The following is a 22,274-nucleotide window of genomic DNA, read 5'->3' as shown; positions in this document are numbered from 1 at the left end:
GACAAGGAACTGAGTGTGAGAATTAATGGATAAGGAACCTGATTTGTAGTGATGAAAATACTTTAAAATATGACAGAGATAATAGTTGCACAGTAGAGTGAAAGGTCTAAATGTCATTAGATCACATTAAAATTGTTATTTCTTTTGAATTACTTTCAGATCGAGATGTAAAATCACTTTCTTTTGTCTGGTATTGGCAAAAGTAAATCTAAAGCCAAATCAATAATAAACAGAAATGAGCAGATGGAAAAGAAGTCTGCAGAATCACTTCTATGTATAATGAAAACTTGGTGTATGATTATCACACCATTTCAAATCCATATGAAATGGTATAAAATTAAGGAGTTTCAGGACAATGCATTATACACATTAAAATGATTTAACATGTCTAATATTTGCACTGAAATATTCCAACTCTATTATAAAGCTGACATTAATAGTAAATGAATAATGAATGAATAAATACAGTAATAAATAAATAAAAACAGCAAACAGGGGCAGACGCTGTGGCACAGCAGGTTAGTGTCCTTGCCTGAAGCTCCGCCATTCCATATGGGGGCCAGGTCGGGACCCGGGGCTCCATTTCTCATCCAGCTCTCTGCTACAGCCTGGGAAAGCGGCAGAAAAAGGACCAAGTCTCTAGGACCCTGCACCAGGAACCCCTGGCTCCTTTCTTCAGATCAGTGCAGCTCTATCCAACGTGGCTAATAGGAAGTGAACTGAACAGACGGAAGACCTCTCTCCCTCTGCCTCTCCTCTCTCTGTGTAAACTCTTTCAAATAGATGAATATATCTTAGAAAACAGCAAACATGTAACACATTTTATTAAAATATGAATATTACAATGTCCACCAGGTGACAATGAAAACACAGAAATGAAAAGCAATGAGAAGTTTCAAGGAGAGCCTTTATCTGAGATCAGTTTGTGTTTGTGAACATGAAACCCAGGCTAAGAAATTTATACACAGTATTATTTTTGAAGAGAGGAGGATTGGGACAAGTGTGAGTGTGTAGTGGATATAACCACCACTTGTAACTATGACATCCCATGTGGGTGTCAGTTCATATCCTGGCTGTTCCACTTGGAATCCTACTCCCTGTTAATGATCCAAAAAAAGCAGTAGAAGATGGCCTAATATGCTGACACTCCAATGGACAACTGAAATGATCTTGCTTTGGCATGAACCAGCACTGGGCCACAGCAGATCTCTTCAGAGTCTATCACCAGATGGAAGGTTTCTCTGATTATCCCTTCATTTTTTCTGTGAATTGGTGCTTCAGAAGAAAAACATTTTAAGAGAAAATAAACAGTTCATAAGAAGATTACATTCTGCAAGTTATTTTATAATATCAGAATGCAAAATCAGTTTTATAAATCTTAATCTCTAACAACTGAAATCTGTGAGAGCCTTAAGAGCTACACTTCAGAACATCTGTTTCCTTGGAAACTATTCTATCCCTGAATCCTTTCAAAGCATTCTTCTCAGGTCTGAAGAGAATAATGTAGCACTTGGGAACAAAGATGCAGCCCAGGAGCCCTGCACTGGAGCACAAGATGGAGAAGACCTCCACAGCCACCATGACCTTCCCCTTGGTGCTGTGGTAGACAGGCAAGAAGGTCACCCAGACACTGCAGAACACCAGCATGCTGAACGTCAGGAACTTGGCTTCATTGAACCTGTCAGGCAGATTCCTGGCTAGGAAAGCCACAGTGAAGCTCGCCAGGGCCAAGGAGCCCAGGTAGCCCAGGACACAGTAGAAGGCAGTGACTGAGCCCTTGTTGCACACCAGGATGATGTGGCCATGCTCAGAGTGTGCATCTGTGTCAATAAAGGGAGGAGAAGTCCCAAGCCAGATGGCACAGAGAACCAGTTGGATCAGGGAGCAGATGGGAATAATGGAGTTAGGTACCCCTGATAGCAGTCAGTGTCTCATCCTTCTTCCTGGGGCAGTGAACTTGAAGGCCAGAAGCACAGTGATAGTTTTGGCCAGGACAGTGGAAACAGCCATGGTGAACACCACTCCAAACGTGGTCTGCTGGAGGACACAGGTTGTTGTGTTGGGACGACCAATAAACAGTAAGGAGCAGAGGAAGCAGAAGATGAGGGCGATGAGCAGTATGTAGCTGAGACAACGATTGTTGGCCTTGACTATGGGAGTGTCTCGGTGCTTCAAAAAGACCCCAAGAACAACAGCGGTGAGGACAGAGAAGCACACAGCTGTGCAGACCAGGGTCATCCCCAGGGGCTCTTCAAAAGACAGAAAGGTCAGTTTTTTGTAGAAGCACTGGTCTCGCTCTGTGTTGGCATACTGCTGCTCTGGACACTTCACACACTGGTCCATATCTGGTGAGAAACGTAATTAACATCATCTCAAGTTCAGTTATTCCTGATTCACAAGTACCTTCTAGAATACCCAATGTGGCTAGTTTAGGCAAATGGTCCTTATTTGACGTGAAAGAGAGCATATAAAATGACACATAAAATTATTGGCAATTATTTTTGTCCATCTACCTCATGTTAGCCAGTTAATACTTCATCTTCCTAAGTACCTTACATAATGATGAGTACATGCTCTTTTTCTCTTAACAAAGCCCTAAGGGCTACTCTCTGAACCTATTCATGGTGCTTTAAAAGCATACCTTAGCCTGTGTTATTTTAACACCACAAATTCCTTCTTCATTGTTTCTTTGGATTAGAAACTGATGATCAAGGAGCCAGAGGGTTGCATGTGTGGTGAGGGCTACTTTGCCCTTATACAGGGCATATTCTGCTGCATGCTCACTTGCAACAAGAGCAAGCAGCAGCCGTCAGTTTTTAAGTTTTTATTTAATGATTGCATTTTTCATACATTCACCTTTAGGAATATAGGGGTTCTTTTCCCTACACCAACCCTCCCACTCCCACTCCCATCACATCTCCTTTTCCCTCTAACTATAACATCTCCTTCTTCATTATGGTTCATTTTTAGTTTGATTTTAAATACAGAGGACCAACTCCATGTTAAGCATAGATTTCAACAGTTGGTATCCACACACACAGACCACATATAGAGCACAGTTTAGAAACAAAATTTGCAGTTGATTCTCATAGTACAACTCATTAGGGACAGAGGTCCTACATGGGACTAAGTACACAGTGACCTCTGTTGTTACTTTAACAATTAATATATTTATGTATGTATGATGTCAGTGATCACCTGAGGCTCTTGCCATGGTCTGCCAAGGCTATGGAAGCCTTTTGTGACCAGAGACTCCATTGGTATTTGGACAGGGCCATACGCAAAGTGGTTGCTCTCTCCTCTCTTCAGACAAGAGTACATCCTTTTGATGACCCTTTCTTTCAACAGAGGTTTCACAGAGATCCTCCATGTAGTCTATTTTTTACTGCAGAGTCATGGCTTTCCATGCCTGAAATGAGCCCTTCTTTTAATGGTGCTATTCTTTCTGTACTCTCATGGCCTATTCAACCACCCAATGGTTGCAGTCTTTGTTTTAATGAGTATTCATTTATTTATAATTTACCTGAAAGTCAGAGTTTCAGAAGAAAGAGGAGAAACAGAATGGAGAGAGAGAGAGAGAAAGAAGGAGAGGAGGACAGGGAGAAAAGGAAAGAGGGAAAAAGAGGAGGGGAGAGATCTTCCCCCAGTAAGTCACACCCCAAAAGACATTAATAGCTGGAACTGGGCTGTTTTGAAGCCAGTAACTGGGAGCTTCTTCTGGGCTTCCTGTATTGGTGTGAGCTCTGAAACTTGGGCCATCTTCAGCTGCTTTCCCAAGCATCAGGAGAGAGCTGCATTGGAAGTGAAGCAGCTGGGACTGAAACTGCTGACCAACTGGGATGCTACCATCCCAGCCAGAGGCTTAACCTACTATACCACAGCACTGGCCCCAGGTTCCCACTCTTAAAATCATGGACTGGGAGATATACTTTGTGAATTTTGGTTGCACAGAAATCACCTAGCAACCTCACTAAAACATATCTCTTTAAGGTAGAATCTGGATTATGTCATGATAGGAGAAAGCACTGATTGAAAAACCACCATTAGAAGGCAAATGGTCAGGTTCTAGAGAAACACAGAACAGCTGTACACTTGATACCAGCTGGATTAATTTCTACCCTTGAAAGTTTTCATCAAAGAACACACTAGGATGCTGCCTATAATCAAAGTCAGTCTGTAGATCACCTTGAAACTTACTGGCATATTTCCACTTTCCTGTCTTTTTATCCTTGAACATGAATTTTCTCTCCAGCCCTGTCTGTATCCTCTTATGTTCAATATATTGTTCCATTGGTGATTGATGTCTCAACTTGCAGATTTCTTCCAATATTTAGTTAGTCTTTCCTTTGGATATTTCATACTTTTTAGACATTACAAGTGCCATCTTTCATAGGTTTGTTTTCCAGAATTGGTAAGGAAAAGTAACTGCTTTGTACAATTTTGTATACCAGCACTACTTAATTCAATTACTGATTCACTGATTTCATTACATCATCCCAATATCACTTGAAATGATGCCACTTTTAAATCTTCCTTTTTAGTAAGTTGAATGTCATTCTTTTTTGACAATATGCATGGAGCCAAACCTCCTGTGTAATTTTCTGTAGAAGTTGCGTTCTTTCGTCAACTTTGTATCCAATCTTCAGCTGTAATTTCCATGTTTTGTAGCATTCTAAAATACTCTTCAGGATTGAAAGCTAATCCTTCTTTTTGTCATGTTTGAGTGGTTTTGTTCTTTGTTTACAATTCATAGATCACTTAGATTTTATTAACTATTTTTCTTCAGTTATGCTAATTAATATTACATTTTTCATGTACTATAAACTGAATTAGATTTTATGAAACTCTTTGGGCAGGATGTAGCTTATTTAAAAAATACTGTTGGATTTACACTGTTTGAGATTTCAAATGTATGAATTTATTTCAACAACAGCGTCTTACAATTTCATTTTGCTGGAATATATAGCAGTATTTGATCCATCAACTTGAGATGTTCCCATAGAAGAAACAGAATTTTTACATTTTTCCTGTTCTCTATAGGAGTTGAGAAAATATGTGAAAATTGTTTATCACAATTCAAGTATTGGGAATTATTTTAATAACTGTGAGGATATTTGGATTTTTCAAATATTGCTCAACATATTTCATAATATTTCTATCTGAGAATATCTGAATTTCTTCTATATTTTTCAATGTATCAGAATTAAATGATTAATAAGCTCTAATATTAGTATTTTTTTTATATAAACAGACTTTTTCAGCTCTCTCTGTGTATACACACACACACACAGAGTAATCTTATTGTTCGCACTGTTCCATCTTGCTGAGGTTTATAAATCTTTCTTGTTTATGATCATCAACTTTAAATTCTTCCAATTTTTACTTACTTCAATTTCCTTATAATGTCCACATGTTACCTTCAAGGGCTTGTGCTTAATTTGCAGTCATTGACCTACCTTGGTATGCATACTTATTTATTTTTAAAGGGAGAGTTACCAAGGGAGATAGAGACAGAGTGAGGCCTTCCATCTGCTGGTTCACTCCCCAAATGGCTGCAGCAACCTGTGCTGATCTGAAGACAGGAGATTCTTCAGAGTCTCTCATGTGTGAGCAGGGGCCCAAGGACTTGGACCATCTTCTACTGCTATCCCAGGCCACAGCAGAGAGCTGGATCAGAAGAGGAGCAGCTGGGACTAGAACTGGCACCCATATGGGATGCTGGTGCTTCAGGCCAGGGCTTAAGCCCACTGCGCCACAGTGCCAGGTCCACTATGCATACTTATTACCGTGTATGTCTGGTTGAGTTCTTTTGATATGAATTTTATAAATGTGTGTACATATGTAAGCATAAGAATGTTCTTGAAGATTTATATTTTGAGCAGCAATGACTTTTGTCAAAGGCTAAGATTAGCCCCATTTATGATATTTGATGAGTATCATCCTCAGGATGATATACTGCATGATTTCTAAGATAGTTTTTCACATAACACACAGTTTGTGTAGAGTTGCACTTTCTCACTCCAAGCATGCTACACTTGAATTTGGTGAAAGGATTTTTACCTGTATAAGCACAAGGAACCCAGACATGAGTTTTCCTATACTGAATTAGCACATACACCACACTACTCCCATGGACTGTACTCTGTTTCCAAAACCTTTCATTATCAACAATAAGTTTCAAAAAATTTGAATGATACTAAATATATGGTACAAATAACTACTCACACAACACAAGCAAAAACTGGAAAATCTTTATGATGCATGTGATGGCATAGTTCTGATTCATGAAATAAATCTTAGAAATGCCACACTGTTTTATGCGGTGAATATTACCCAATCTTGGTTTTTATTTATTTTATACCTATATATATCAGCCTGAACTCAAACATGGTCAGCATTACAGAGACATTCAGTCTTTTATATGCTTTCAAAAATAATATAGGGAGTGTATTGTGGAAAGTTTTATCCTTTTGTGGATTATTATTGATTATTGATTCCACATACTTTCTTTACATGGATAAGTTGATAATTTAAGAAACAGGTGGTAACTTCTCCAAGAGGCAGGCACTGACTTACCTGTCTGATTGGAAATCTCGTTCTCAGGACAAGGTGTGCAATCAAAACAACAGGCAGGCTTTCCCTCAAGAGGGGTTTTCCTGAATCCAGGGCTGCAACTCACACTGCATACCGAGCGTGGAGTCTGAGAAAAATCAGATGAGTGTTGGTCATAGTTCAGACTATAACTTAAGTTCCAAGTAGAGGATTTTCAAGTCCTGCAAACTTATTCACTGAAACTGTAAACATCTGTTTCTGACACAATGACTACATTCAATTTGATTTTCTTAAATAGATTCAAAAGATGTGGTGGAAAATGTGTGTGTACTGTCCATCCTCAGACACTAAAAACATAAGAAAGTATTTGGATTGGAAGTGGAGTGGTTTAATGTCTCTAAGTGTCTTTTGAATAAGCCATACTGCACATACTCCCTTAGCAGTTGGGGGGTAACAATGTGTCGTGTGAACCTTATGATCAGTCCTACTTACCTCTGTAATTCCTGTGGCCCACTCTATCAAATTCTCAGAGAGAGACAACTGTTCACTCTGTGAAACGTATGGGGAAAGCCATCCTACTTTAACCTTATGTCCAAAACCATATGGAAAATTCCAAAAGTTGAGAATGTCGTATTCAGCTTCCAAATTTTTCCTGTGATTCAAATTCACTAGGTCATCAACTGGATTGGTAAACTGGAGATTCTTCAGAAATGGGTGCAACAGAAAAAATGCATCATATTCTCATGAAGACTGCCAAGCAATAACAATGAAACCCAGGTTAGAGAAAATCTCTCTTTGTCTGTAATCACAAATAAACAATAGAACCTGTTTAGGACCACCCAATGAATTGAAGTAAAAAAAAAAAATAAACCTGATGAGAACTACATCAAAGTAAGTATGATTTCACTCATTTTTCTACAAAAACAAGTGGAATCAAAATTATCTAGCTGTGAGATTCAGACCATTTCCAACAGTGCAGTCCAAGATACCAACACTCATTTTCTCAGTGTACCTAGGACAACTATCTATAATAAAGTTACTAGAATAAAGAATTGTGCAAATTACATGAGATCCCTTATGTTCATTGTAGATGAGCATCCTCAGTAACATTTGGACCTGAAAATAATTACTGTACTGCTGAAGTTGAAAATGGAATAACACAGTCTATGTATTTCACATGTCAAAATTAAATTGACAGAATTGGAGAGCATTTTTAAGTCACAGCACTGATGCTGATCCAAGAGACCTGCCCACTTTTCATTGGAGCCCTTTCGCTAATGACAAATTACAGGAAGAAGCTAATTTTTATCTTGTGTTTTGCAGAAAGGTTTCCAAGCTACTTGGATTGAACACCTGCAGAAACTCTTAAGGGGATCACTTCAGGAGTACATGTCAATAATGGAAACCAAGTCACCTGCCAGGGAGAAAATGCCAACATTGCCCCATTGTTCACTGGCTGCATTTCTACCTCTTGTAGAAGCATCTCATGTATGCTGTGGGCCACAGCATACACAGCATTGTATATGTTGTAATTCCCATCACTCATGGTCATATCAAAATGATGCGGAGGCAAGGATTCCAAGGAGGCATTCAGTGGACAGTTCTGCAAAGTTTTACAGGCTGTCCCAGTAACTGAGCAATTAAAAGCCAGTGACCAGAATCTGGAGAGGTAAGAGTCTTCTGGGTACTTGGAAGGGTTAGCTGTCCGAAGAAAGTTTTTGAAACCAGAGATCTCAGCATGGTGGTCTGAAAAAATGAGAGTCCCATGGAATGAGTGGAACAAGAAAGGTTTCTCAGAACTGGCAAAATCCCATTGTGAAGTGGTGACCCAGACTTTCCACATCATTAACTCCCTCCATGATTGAAAGCTGGCGCCTATGAGTGACTCAGTGACACAGAAAAGAATCACCACATTTGCTGATGATTTTAGGATCTGTATGTGAAACGTACTTTGGAATGAAGAAAGTGACTCTACAGTGGCTGGGATCAATTCCACAAAGTCTACACAGATGCCATTCTTCTGCAATTCTACTTTCAAATCAGACATAAACTGAACACCTTTTGGGAGGTCTGAGATGGCCAAACCCACCCAGGTCCACCCAAAATGGAGCATCAGGGAGGCCATGCCATGGGCCAGAGAAGTGTCTTTGGGTGCCATCTGATAGAGGGAAGGAAAGTGACCACTGTCACTCAGAAGAGGTTCAAAAGGTCCAAGGGACAGCTAAGGGAAAAGGCAAGAAATCTGTGTAAGGTTATTCCTATAGTGAATAACATTATTCCTGAAAAAATTAAGCAGATAATGGAAGTGTCAGATTTTAGAATATTTTATTTTTATCATGTCCCAGTACATAAAAGCTTCCTAGTTCATGAATCATTAGACTCACTGGTTGCAAATCATTTCTCCTTTTCATTCACCCACACCTCCGCTTCAGAACAAATGTGGCTAATCTACAAAATCTCTGCACGCATTCTCTTTAGATCACATACTGTGTCAAATGTATAAGGTCTCTGTCCCTTAAATTTTTGGTTCTAAGTAAGGCACCTAAGGTGATGTACTTTATCCCACTTTTTCACTACACACTCACCTGTGGAATTTTGTAGAGTTCCAGCAGGGTCCCCATTTGGACAGCAATGCTACTTTCTGAAATTACAGCAACATACTTGCTCTGTTTCCTACATGTGTAATTAGGAATGTCCTCTTCCAGTCCCACAAGCCAGATGAAGGGGTTCTCCATTACTGTCATATGACTGTGCATGACATTATAGAGACCAAATCCCAAGGTCATGTTGGGTAAAAGATGGGGGTTTTTGTTGATCTCAATAGCGAAAACCAAGGCCAGAGCATACTGGTAGTTTTTGGACTGAAACCTGCATAAAATACACAAGGATCTTAAGGGAAAAGCCTCCAATCCAGATTATCTTCAATTCTGTGATTACTGTGAGATATGGAATGGTCATGGCCAAACATTCATATGTTCTAATCCGTATGTGTAGATTTGCTGAGTACAGAGTGTGAACTGTTGTATTTGCAGGACACGTCCTCACCAGAACCAAAGCTGCTACCAACTTTTACTGGTTTCCAAGACTAAATGATTCTGAAAAATTAGATCTGCTTTTACATCATAATGTCTTGGGTATGTTGTAACATGGCTGTCTATGAAGCCAAAGAACATGATCTTATTTTTGGATGCATACCTCATCAATTTAAATCATCTCTGGCAACAGCTACCTCTTCTAAGTGTTTGTATTTGATATCTAAAGTAAATACTACAACAGGCTCTGGAATGCCCTCTCTAAAGTTCATGCACACCTAGGAGTACACTCCAGTTATCAAAGAAAGCACGAGAAAGAAAGTCACATCATCTTTAGCACTGCCTCTAAATGTTTCCTACATTCACAAACTAAAATGATTCTTCATCTTATCACATCATTAAGTGCTTCTTGAAATAGCAGTCATACAATCATAAGGCTGCAGGTTGTAATGGGAAGAGAATAACTCACTTGAAGGCTTTGTAATCGAGAAGAGGGATGATGTCATGGCACTGAAAATGGGAGTCTGTAATTGATCCTGAAAAATCTCTTCCCCATTAAACTTATCCATCAACCTCCATCACAAGCCATGAAAATAAAAATCGGATTCAGAGCTTCAAATAAGGGAAATAGTGAAAAGGGAGGAGCACTTTATAGAAGCTGGAAACACTCCCTGGGTGAACATGAATCACTGGACTATGATGCTTTACAATTAAGCCAGTCAAGCATTTAGAACACTAAACATATGTTAAAGTAAATCTTTATGAGTGGTATCAGTATTTACTCCAAACAGGCCTTCTTCACTGGAGTTTTCCTACAATTTTGAATATAAATAGCCTTCCATGCAAAGAAAATGATCCATTTCTACTTTTTAGGGTCTGACATTTCACAAAGAATGTAAATGAGGAGACCCTTGAATTTATTTCTGATGTCCTGTGTGTTGATTCCTCATGAATAGACTATGTCATGTACACTGCTTGCTAAGGATCACTGTGTGCTCCAGAGGAAGTGACAGTTTTTCAGTTCTTGGTTCTTGCTGCAACATAATATGTATATATGTATTCACATTACATACATATTCTCTCTATATATTTATACATAGGTATACCATGCATACAGTTGCTATATATATATATATATATATATATATATAGTGTTTTATGTATATATAGTTTCTATACATATTTGTTATCCAAATATGTCATTCATACTGTGTAGAATGAGGAAATTTGAAAATCATTGCTGTGAATCAAATAAAATTCAGTTTTGTATTTCATATATCTGTTTCTCTCCTCATTACTATGACACTTCCATTGTTCCACATCCTCTCATTTCTTTCTCCAGCTGCTGTCTTGTACCAAAATGTCTAGACAGCTCTTGGACACACTGGAATTTGTAAGAGTTTATCTCTTTTATGCTGTGTTCTTTATCTCTAAAAACAGTTTTTCAGTAACTGTTGTATATTCTAAAGTTGGTGAATCTAGCATTGGAGGGTATAGTGCCTAAATGTATTAAGAGTTCAGTATTTCTTGTTTTTCCAAGTATCATCAACACAGATATTTTCCCTGGATTTATTAAGATTTGATTAGGATCTCCAGTTTGTATGGCATACATCTTGGAGGAACTTGGGCTCTATTCATAGCCTCTTTTCCTACTACTGGAAAGTCACTATTTCCTGGTCTCCATCATTAAGGGTACACTTAATGATGTGCTGCACGCATAACCAGGGGGAATACTACTAGTAGTAATAAATATATATTTCATAAGTGGGATACCATGTGCACATATCAAAGAATGTGAATTTATAAAAATCAATGTGAAGTGAATACTATTGTTATGCCAAGTTAGTATCCATTAGATTTTTTTCTGCAGAGATCTTTGGACAAATGCCTAAAATACTTCATCAGTTGCATCTCCTTGGTGGCACCAACTATACTTCTCAAATCCATTGGCTTTAATGATACTGAAATGATCTATGTCCTAATACCTACCTTCTATCAAAGTTCTATGCAGCTGCAGCCTACTTCCTGTAGCCTTACAGTAGAAACCAATTAGAAAATTGGCACTTTCATAAACAGGTTTGAAGAAAACAGTCCCACTGTCCTACATGATACTATATTCTGTAGGCACGAAATTTATATATACTATATATATATATATATATATATATATAAAATGAAACACTTACATTTAGCTACAAATAAAGTACCTTTAAGAGGGGCAGAAACAGAATAATCCCCCTTAAGAAATCTATTTTGCCCAGAAAAGGCAGAATCAGGGAAAAATTGCAAATGTAGTAGATTACAAACATTGAAATTCTTATGGGTATATATCATCAGTAAAATATAATTACTATATTTGTGCAAAGGTGTTGCCCTGAGATTACTTTTATATAGAAAAACCTTTTTGAATCTTTTCTCCTTTACAACTGTAGAATAAATGAAGTGTTCTCATGACCCCAAATCTAGTATGTAGCAGAAAAGAGTGTGAGCACGTGTGGAAGAGCTCATGTAACTCAGATTTGTTCATTTCAGTACATGGGTTCTGTAAGAATCTGCTACTGAGGCACAATAGGCCCCTGAGCTGATGAACCTGGACAGGGAAGGACAGGAAGATACCAACCGGACTCTTGTTCCTCCTCTCATGAGACACTATTTCCCTGAACCATCCACGGTGCCAGGCAGAAAGAAATGTCTTCCTCATGCCCCGAATCAATTACCAGCAGTTTTTAGGAGGGACAGAAGATGGACATGGCAGGGATACAGAACATATTTGCCTATAGAATTGCAGACCTAATAACAAGTAGGTAATATGTGAATTAATGGGAAATGATTATGGCAAGGACAACTTACCATCTGAATCTTCGATATTTGCTGAACCTCATCATGGTTCTGGGAACCTCATATGTGTAAATGTGCAAAAAAGCAGCAATCTCAATATCTCCATCCTTGTAAAAACTCTGTTCCATCTGGGAATAGCAGTCGGGACCATCCTGACAAGTCACAAGGAGATACAGCTGCAGAAAGAGCAACAGAAAAATCAAAGGAAACATCTTCAAATGTGTAAAACCCTAGGACACAACAGCAGTGAACATGCAGGGTCATGCAGGTGCATACATAGAGCGTGCACGTCTGTGTGTGTGTGATTGCTTGAAACTAGCCACTTTACTACTGCTCCATCTGACTTCTTTCCAACAGCTGTCCACTCATCCATGGGGGAATCTGATACTTTTCCTGCCCTGAAGCTTTGCAGTTCAGGTCTTCTGTCCTGGTGAAAAACACAAGAAGAAAAACATGTTTGTGAATCATCCTCCTTGCCCCAGGTGCCAGGCTTTCCTCCAAGTCCATGGAGACAAAGATTCAAGGAAGAAACCCCTGATAGTTACATTTGTTGCAAGGGTTTGTCAATAAACCTCTCCATGAACTTTTTCCAATTATGTACTGGGATTGCATCAGAGGGCATAAAGGGAGGCATCAGTCAAGGCTTTCTGTAAGGATTCAGACAAGAAAATTCCAGTATCACACAATACAATGTCCCAAAGTGCAACAGGGCAGCCTCCCTCAGCCAGTGTTCTGGGCAGCCACACATCGCTTTGTTAGCACATAGACCCCCAAACCAATCCTGTTTACAGAGATACCCACTAGGACATGTGGTTTTCAATCAATGTGGAACCAGTAATCACCCTGAATTCAGATATTTTCATTCTGCATATCTAATCATTTCATCTTTATTTGTAAAGCATAAAACCCTTCCATGTTGCTGTTAACCATGGAATCCCATGATGATCTGTTTGCACAACTACAACCTTGGTTGATGCTATCATGAGATCCTGGGACTATTTGAGTACTGCTCGCTTTTAATCTAAAGCAGACAATACCAGCTGAATGTCACCTCTTTATTCCCACCACCACAAACACCATGGGCAGACACCTGTACTTCTTGAATGCAAGTGACTTTCAGGATTATTATGTAGGACACCATCAGGTCAGCTATGTACCATTAAACCATAGCCCAATCTACATTCTGCACAATACAAGAGTGAACACAATGGATGCCATGTCCTATAGTCAATAATGAGGATCAATAAGGACTAATAATTTAAGCTTGCATACCTGTGTGAGTTATTGCCAATGGAGAAAATCTAGTAAGTGGGGTAGAGAGGGCATATATATGAGAACTCTATTTTTCCACTCAAAAGGTTTCTAAACTCAAATTACTGTAAATGTGGTCCCTAAATATTTTAAGCAAAACACATTTTATATGGCCTAGCCACTGCTCTGATGTCATTAGTGAGATTTTGATTAGGTGCTCATGCAAAGTGAGATGCATTGTAGGGACAAAATACACAACAGAATTCAGTGACTTCCCTAAAAATGAAAATATAATGTCTTCATGAGTTAAGTTTATTACCAGTCAAATGATGAAACTTGTTTCTATTCAGATAAACAAGAGAAGTCTATCTAAATCAGAGAGCAAGTATCCACTGTTTTCTCTAATGTGTAGAAACTAAAAGTAGAGTCAATGTGAATGCACATGATTTACTAAAAAAAAAAAAAAAGTTGGGAATGGAGAGGATGAACTCCATGCAATGAGTAGGCTTCACAAAATGTGTGGCAAATGTGTGTTATGAAATAGTTGTGCATGAATTTTAAAAAATTGTCACCCAGATATATTCAATAATTTTTGCTTAAGTGTTTCTTTCACATTTAACATTTTATCTTCTAGATTCTTAATGCTAAATTTGATATTTGATATTTTTATAGCTTGTAATGAATGCTTCCATTCTAGAACTTTAGATTTACTTTAGGGAAATATATAATCTAACTGCATAAACATATATGGAATCTGAGATCATACATTTCTGTATAAATTGAACTTTAGCAACAACATCATAAAAGTTGATAATATTTTTTCTATTTGACACTTTTTCTAACTTTTATTTAATGGATATAAATTTCCAAAGTACAGCTTATGGATTACAATGGCTTCCCCCCATAACATCCCGCCCACCCGCAACCCTCCCCTTTCCCACTACCTCTCCCATTCCATTCACATAAAGATTCATTTTCAATTCTCTTTATATACAGAAGATCAGTTTAGCATACATTAAGTAAAGATTTCAACAGTTTGCTCCCACACAGAAACATTAAGTGAAAAATAATAGATGATTTTTAAATGATGATGAAATCAGATCAGACCTATTGTCATGTTTAATTCCAGTGAGAGTCAAGTTGGGAGTTGATAATTTCTTTTTTGTTTTTACAGAAGATCAGCTTAGTATACATTAAGTAAAGGTTTCAACAGATTGTACTAACATAGAAACACAAAGTGAAATATACTGTTTGAGTACTCATTATAGCATTAAATATCAATGTACAGCACATTAAGGACAGAGATCCTACATGAGGAGCAAGTGCACAGTGACTCCTGTTGTTGACTTTACAAATTGACACTCCTGTTTATGGCATCAGTAATCTCGCTATGCTCCAGCCATGAGTTTCCAAGGCTATAGAATCCTTTTGAGTTCTCCGATTCTTATCTTGTTTAGACAAGGTCATAGTCAAAGTGGAGGTTCTCTCCTCCCTTCAGAGAAAGGTACCTCCTTCTTTGAAGACCTGTTCTTTCCACTGGGATCTCACTCACAGAGATCTTTCATTTAGGTCTTTTTTTTTTTTTTTGCCAGAGTGTCTTGGCTTTCCATGCCTGAAATACTCTCATGGGCTTTTCAGCCAGATCGGAATGCCTTTAGGGCTGATTCTGAGGACAGAGTGCTGTTTAGGACATCTGTCATTCTATGAGTTTGCTGTGTATCTTGCTTCCCATGTTGGATCACTCTCCCCTTTATTCTATCGGCTAGTATTAGCAGGTACTAGACTTGTTTATGTGATCCCTTTGACACTTTGTCCTTTCATTATGATCAGTTGTGAACTGAAATTGATCACTTGGACTAATGAGATGGCATTGCTACATGCCACCTTGATGGTATTGAATTGTAATCCCCTGGTATGTTTCTAACTCTACCATTTGGGGCAAGTCATCTTGAGCATGTCCCAAATTGTACATCTCTTCCCTCTCTTATTCCCTCTCTTATGTTTAACAGGGATCACATTTCAGTTAAATTTCAACACTTAAGAATGACTTTGTTTTAATTACAGAATAAATCCAGTCATATTAAGTAGAACAGAGAAACAAATACTATGAGGGATAATGTATTAAGTTGTTCATTAACAGTCAGGGCTATGCTGATCAAGTCACTGTTTCTCATAGTGTCCATTTCACTTCAACAAGTTTCCTTTTGGTGTTCAGTCAGTTGTCACAGATCAGGGAGAACATCTGCTATTTGTCCCTTTGGGAGTGGCTTATTTCACTCAGCATGATGTGTTCCAGATCCCTCCATTTTATTGCAAATGACTGGATTTCATTGTTTCTTACTGCAGTATAGTATTCTAAAGAGTACATATCCCATAATTTCTTTATCCAGTCTACCGTTGATGGGCATTTAGGTTGGTTCCAGGTCTTGGCTATTGTGAATTGTGCTGAAATAAACATTAGGGTGCAGACCGATTTTTTGTTTGTCAATTTAAATTCCTTTGGGTAAATTCCAAGGAGTGGGATGGCTGGGTCGAACGGTAGGGTTATCTTCAGGTTTCTGAGACATCTCCAGACTGACTTCCATAGTGGCTTGACCAGTTTGCATTCCCACCAACAGTGGGTTAGTGTACCTTTTTCCCCACATCCTCGCCATCATCTGTTGTTGGTAGATTTCTGTATGTGAGGCATTCTATCCGGGGTGAGGTGAAACCTCATTGTGGTTTTGATTTGCATTTCCCTGATTACTAGTGATCTTGAACATTTTTTCATGTGCCTGATGGCCATTTGGATTTCCTCTTTTGAAAAATGTCTATTGAGGTCCTTGGCTCATCTCTTAAGTGGGTTGTTGGTTTTGTTTTTGTGGAGTTTCTTGATCTCTTTGTAGATTCTGGTTATTAACCCTTTATCTGTTGCATAGTTTGCAAATATTTTTTCCCATTCTGTTGGTTGTCTCTTCACTCTCCTGACTGTTTCTTTTGCAGTACAGAAACTTCTCAATTTGATGCAAACCCAACAGTTGATTTTGGCTTTGACTGCCTGTGCCTCCCGGGTCTTTTCCAGAAACTCTTTGCCTGTGCCAATATCTTGAAGGGTTTCTCCAATGTTCTCTAATAACTTGATGGTGTCAGATCATAGATTTAGGTCTTTAATCCATGTTGAGTGGATTTTTGTGTAAGGTGTAAGGTAGGGGTCTTGCTTCATGCTTCTGCTCGTGGAAATCCAGTTTTCCCAGCACCATTTATTGAATAGACTGTCCTTGCTCCAGGAATTGGTTTTAGATCCTTGATCAAATGTAAGTTGGCTGTAGATGTTTGGGTTGATTTCTGGTGTTTCAATTCTGTTCCATTGGTCTATCCATCTGTTTCTGTACCAGTACCATGCTGTTTTGATTACAACTGCTCCGTAGTATGTCCTGAAATCTGGTATTGTGATGCCTCCGGCTTTGTTTTTGTTGTACAAGATTGCTTTGTCTATTCGAGGTCTCTTTTGCCTCCATATCAATTTCAGCATCATTTTTTCTAGATCTGAGAAGAATGTTTTTGGTATCTTGATTGGAATTGCATTAAATGTATAAATTGTTTTTGGTAGAATGGACATTTTGATGATGTTGATTCTTCCAATCCGTGAGCATGGAAGATTTTTCCATTTTTTGGTATCCTCTTCTGTTTCTTTCTTTAAAATTTTGGAATTCTCATCGTAGAGAACTTTCACATCCTGGGTTAAGTTTATTCCAAGGTATTTGATTGTTTTTGTAGCTATTGTGAATGGGATTGATCTTAGCAGTTCTTTCTCAGTCATGGCATTGCTTGTGTATACAAAGGCTGTTGATTTTTGTGCATTGATTTTATATCGTGCCACTTTGCCAATCTCCTCTATGAGTTCCTACAGACTCTTAATAGAGTTCTTTGGATCCTCTAAGTAAAGAATCATATCGTCTGCAAAGAGGGATAATTTGACTTCTTCCTTCTCAATTTGTATTCCTTCAATTTCTTTTTCTTGTCTGATGGCTCATGCTAAAACTTCCAGAACTATGTTAAATAGCAGTGGTGAGAGTTTACATCCCTGTCTGGTGCCAGATCTCAGTGGAAATACTTCCAACTTTTCCCCATTCAATAGGATGCTGGCCGTGGGTTTTTCATAAATTGCTTTGATTATATTGAGGAATGTTCCTTCCATATCGAGTTTGCTTAGAGTTTTCATCATGAAAGGGTGTTGAATTTTATCAAATGCTTTCTCTGCATCTATTGAGATAATCATATGGTTTTTCTTCTGCAGTCTGTTAATGTGGTGAATCACATTTATGTCGCTCCCCCTCTTCATGGAGGAATGACACAGGACCCTGCGCTGTTCTTTTGTCTGCTCGGCCCTTCCTGGGTTTGCTGCTGGTTCTTCCAGGGTTGGCTACCCTCACTTCCACCTCCGTGGAAGGGCGGTTCCCCCTGCCACTTTCCCCACTTCCGCGGGGGAGCGGCATACCACCAGCCGGCTCTCTCGGGGGCTGCTCAGGTGTTCCTTCAGATAGATGCTCCTGGTGCATGCTGTATCTCTCCTCCTTTATAGTCCTCTTCTGCCAATCCCAACTCTGCTACCCACACGCCGAGTACGCTGCTCTCCTCCAATCAGGAGCAGCTCCTGCAGCTTGTCAAGTTGGAAAGAGGCAGCTGTGTAGAAGCTATTTCCTCCTCTCACAGCGCCATATTGTGGGAGAGCAGATGCATAGAATAAGTCTTAATTCCAGTAACTTAAGTCTAGTCTGAGTTGCTCCCCACACATTGATAGATTTATGAATGTTGAACCATCCCTGCATACCAGGGATAAATCCCACTTGGTCTGGGTGGAAGATCTTTCTGATGTGTTGTTTCATTCTATTGGCAAGAATTTTATTGAGGATTTTTGCGTCTATGTTCATCAGGGATATTGGTCTGTAATTCTCTTTTAGTGCTGCATCTTTCTCTGGCTTAGGGATTATGGTGATGCTGGCTTCATAGAAAGAATTTGGGAGGAATCCCTCTTTTTCAATTGTTCTAAATAGTTTGAGAAGAATTGGAGTTAGTTTTTCTTTAAATGTCTGGTAGAATTCAGCAGTGAATTCATCTGGTCCTGGGATTTTCTTTGTTGTGAGGGCCTTTTTTACTGTTTCAATTTCTGTCTCAGTTATGGGTCTATTTAGGTTTTCTATGTCTTCCTGGTTCAATGTTGGTAGATTGCATGTGTCCAGGAATCTATCCATTTCTGATAGATTTTCCTGTTTGCTGGCATACAAGTCCTTGTAGTAATTTCTGATGATTCTTTTTATTTCTGTGGTGTCTGTTGTTACGTTTCCTTTTTCATCTCTGATTTTCTTGATTTGGGTCTTTTCTTTTTTTAGTTAGTTGGGCCAATGGGGTGTCAATTTTGTTTATTTTTTCAAAAAAACAGCTTCTCGCTTGGCTGATTTTTGTAATTTTTTTTTTATTCAATCCTGTTAATTTCTTCTCCGATTTTAATAATTTCTCTTCTCCTACTAGATTTGGGTTTGGTTTGCTGTAGTTTTTCTAGGTCCTTGAGATGCACTGAAAACTCATTTATTTGGTACCTTTCCAATTTCTTGATATAGGCACCTATTGCTATAAACTTGCCTCTCAATACTGCTTTTGCTGTATCCCATAAGTTTTGATATGTTGTGTTGTTATCCTCATTTACTTCCAGAAAGTTTTGGATTTCACTTTTGATTTCTTGAATGACCCAGAGTTCATTCAGGATCATGTTGTACAGTCTCAATGTGTTTGCATATGCTCTAGGAATTCCTGAGTTGCTCATTTCCAGCTTCATTCCACTGTGGTCTGAGAAGCTGCATGGTATGATTCTAATTCCTTTAAATTTGCTGAGACTTGCTTTATGCCCTAGTATGTGATCAATCCTAGAGAAGGTTCCATGCACTGCTGAGAAGAATGTAAATGATTTCTGTGTAGGATTGAAAGTTCTGTAGATATCTGTTAGATCCCTTTGGGCAATAGTGTCGATTAAATCTGCTGTTTCCTTGTTGATCTTCTGTCCGGATGATCTGTCTATTTCTGAGAGTGGAGTATTGAAGTCCCCCAATTGGAATTTAAATCTCCCTTTAAGTCCCGTAACATATCTTTTAAATAGACTGGTGCCCTGTAATTAGGTGCATATACATTTATAATAGTTACATCTTCCTGTTGAATTGAACTCTTAATCATTATATAGTGTCCCTCTTTGTCTCTCTTAAGAGTTTTTGTATTAAACTTTATTTTGTCTGATATTAATATGGCTACACCTGCTTTTTTTTGGTTTCTGTTGGCATGGAATATCTTTTTCCAACCTTTCACTTTCAGTCTGCATGCCTCTTTGTTAGAGAGATGTGTTTCTTGTAGGCAACAAATAGTTGGGTTTTGTTCCTTAAGCCAATCAGCCAATCGTCTCTTTTAACTGAAGAGTTAAGACCATTAATATTTAATGTGACTATTGATACATAGTGATTTTACCCTGACATTTTCCCGGAGATATTTTCTAGTATATGCTTTGAGCTTCCCACGCTCTTTTACTGGTGGGTTTTCTTCCTTTACCTTCTTTCATATTGATGGCTGTGTTTCTGTGTTTCTGAGTGTAGCACATCTTTAAGTATCTTTTGCAAGGCCGGACAAGTGGCCGCAAATTCTTTCAATTTCTGTTTGCTATGAAAGGTCTTTATTTCACCTTCATTCACAAATGAGAGCTTTGCAGGATATAATATTCTGGGCTGGTAATTTTTCTCTCTTAGCACCTGTTCTATGTCTTGCCATTCCCTCCTAGCCTGTAGTGTTTCTGATGAGAAGTCTGCTGTGAGTCTAATTGGAGATCCTCTGAGAGTAATCTGACGTTTCTCTCTTGCACATTTTAGGATCTTTTTTTTATGTTTCACTGTGGTAAGTTTAATTACAACGTGTCGTGGTTAGGATCTCTTTTGGCCATGTTTATTGGGGGTTCTATGAGCTTCCTGTACTAGGATGTCTCTGTCCTTCTCCAAACCTGGAATGTTCTCTGCTAGTATCTCACTAAAAAGGCCTTCTAATCCTTTCTCTCTCTCCATGCATTCAGGAACTTCTAGAACCCATATGTTGGTTTTTTTAATAGTATCCTGTAGTTTCCGAACAATATTTTTTAGATTTCTAATTTCCTCTTCTTTTCTTTGGTTTGACTGTATCCTTTCCTGTGCTCTGTCTTCTAAGCCCGATATTCTCTCTTCTGCTTCACCCATTCTGTTTTTAAGGCTCTCTAATGTGTTTGTCATTTGATCAATTGAGCTCTTCATTTCATTTTCATTTCTCTTCACTATCACACTTTCCTGTTCTACTAGTTTCTGCGTTTCATTTTGGTTCTTCCTTAAAATTTCATTTTCACGAGAGAGATTTTTAATTCTGTCCCATAAGCATTTCTGTAGTTCAAGGATTTGCTTTTGAAAACTTCTGAATGTTCTTATCATAAATTTTTTGAAATCTGTATCTTGCATTTCTTCTATCTCATCATCTTCATAATCTTGGCTTGGGGTGTTTTGTTTATTTGGAGGCATCATAGAGTCATCGTTGATCTTGTTTCCTCGATTTTTGTGTTTGTTTCTTGGCATAGTTAATTCTTCTTCCCTCACTGTGCGTTTTTTTTTTATTTTATACTATTTCTGTGTTAAGTGGACTGCCTGCTGTTGGAGGAGCCTTGGAGGCTTGAGATGGGTGTGGCCTGAGGGCTTTGCTTGGTTCTTCCGCATTATGGGTGTGCAAAGGTGACACCCTCATGTTATGGGTGCTAAATCTCTCTCTATTTATGTATTTATTTATTTATTTATTTATTTAATTTATGTATTCAGGAGGTAAGTACTACCACACAGCACGGCTCAGCACAATTGGTATTTAGCTTCCAATCTCTGGCTTCTACCCAAATAGTCTGTGCAGGCTCCGTTTCTCCTCTGGACTCCCACTGGGTTGCCTAGGCTACTGAATTGTAGCGACTCAGTTCCTTAGCTCTCCCCTGTTGTTATGTATATCCCAAGTGGGGCCTGCTCTTTGTCTCTTGCTTGCCTTTGCAAGGTTGGCAGAGAGAGAAACTAGAGAGAAACTTGTCTGTACCAGTATCTCCCAACCCCACCTTTTTTCCTTCTCTCCTGTAGTCAGTCTGGTGAACTTTCCCGCTCCCCTCTAGATTCTGACCACCGTTTCCCCGCTAATGTCTCAGGTTAGTGAGCTCACCTCCCCTTCCAGCACCGATATGTGGACTTGGAGCCCTGGGCATCCCTGCTCTCCCCGCTGGTGTCTGTGTGACATCCACTCCCCTTCCTGCACTGGTGTGCAGACCCTGCAGCTCCCGCAGTGGCTCGGCTTCTGTGCGGTGGGCGACCTTGTTCTCCCAGTAGGTCCTCTGAGTCACAGCCACTAGATCCGGAAGATATTCTTCTGCATTTTTTTCCTGATCCTTTTTCTGAGGCTACTGTAACTCCACTTTTATTAAACTAAATTTTCCCGGACTATCGGTGTGCACCCTCACTATTCCACCATCTTGGCTCCGCCCCTTTGACACTTCTAATAATTTCTATTGACGTCCAATAACATATAACTTCCTACAAAACA

General features: G+C 38.9%; 1 pseudogene; it reads right to left on the bottom strand.

The window, feature by feature from the left end:
• Positions 1-1,410: 1,410 nt before the first annotated feature.
• LOC149121433 (vomeronasal type-2 receptor 116-like) overlaps positions 1,411-22,274 on the bottom strand; it is a 36,178-nt pseudogene continuing 15,314 nt past the window's right edge.

This window comes from Oryctolagus cuniculus, chromosome 16, assembly GCF_051225735.1.
Source record: "Oryctolagus cuniculus isolate XC-2025 breed Fujian yellow rabbit chromosome 16, ASM5122573v1, whole genome shotgun sequence".
NCBI classification, from domain to species: Eukaryota; Metazoa; Chordata; class Mammalia; order Lagomorpha; family Leporidae; genus Oryctolagus; species Oryctolagus cuniculus.
Note: the sequence above shows the minus strand (reverse complement) of the source record. Positions and strands in the feature narration are given on the sequence as shown.